This window comes from Leptonychotes weddellii, unplaced genomic scaffold (assembly GCF_054177405.1).
Source record: "Leptonychotes weddellii isolate Sample4059 unplaced genomic scaffold, ASM5417740v2 HiC_scaffold_48653, whole genome shotgun sequence".
Lineage (NCBI taxonomy): Eukaryota > Metazoa > Chordata > Mammalia > Carnivora > Phocidae > Leptonychotes > Leptonychotes weddellii.
The window spans coordinates 1-741 of NW_028015895.1; the positions used below are offsets into that span (position 1 = coordinate 1).

Here is a 741-nt window from a genome sequence, read left to right on the forward strand (position 1 = left end):
TTTTGGAGTCCTTTGAATATTTGTACTAAGGTGTCAGCAATTTCTTCCACAACTTCATGGTAATGGTAATTAAAAGCCATTTCAATGTCCAAACCAACAAATTCAGTTAGATGTCTGTGGGTATTTGAGTCTTCAGCTCTGAATACTGGTCCAATACAGAAAACCTTCTCAAAATCAGCACAAATACACATTTGCTTGTACAGCTGTGGGGACTGGGCCAGGTATGCATTATTTTTAAAATATGACACAGTAAATACATTGGCTCCTCCTTCACTGGCAGCTGAGATAATTTTAGGAGTTTGGATCTCCATAAAACCCTTGTGAATTAAAGTTTCTCTGAAAAGATGGCAGATGCCAGACTGGAGACAGAAGACTGCCTGACTAGTTGATGTCCTAAGATCAATGACTCTGTTGTCTAATCTTGTATCCTGGTTAACAGTAGCTCTTCCTTCCTCTTCTCCTTCCACCTCAGGCCAGATAGCATCATCCAGCTGCAGGGGCAGGCGGGGTTCAGCCAAACTGATCACATAAATCTTTTGAACATGTAACTCTACGTCTTGCTGTGTACAGCTTCCAATTTTCTGATTCACTTTTCTCACTACACCTTCTACATCTACGATGCTCTCTTTGTTAATGTTGGCAGCAAATTTAACCATCTGCTTGCTTGCATGGTCTCCCACCGCCACGAGTGCCTGGACATTAAACTGCTGCTGACGTAGGACTAAGAAACACTGCTTCCCT

General features: G+C 42.1%; 1 pseudogene; it reads right to left on the reverse strand.

Moving 5' to 3' along the window:
* Window positions 1-5: 5 nt before the first annotated feature.
* LOC145719498 (aspartate--tRNA ligase, cytoplasmic pseudogene) lies at window positions 6-735 on the reverse strand (annotated as a pseudogene).
* Window positions 736-741: the final 6 nt, after the last annotated feature.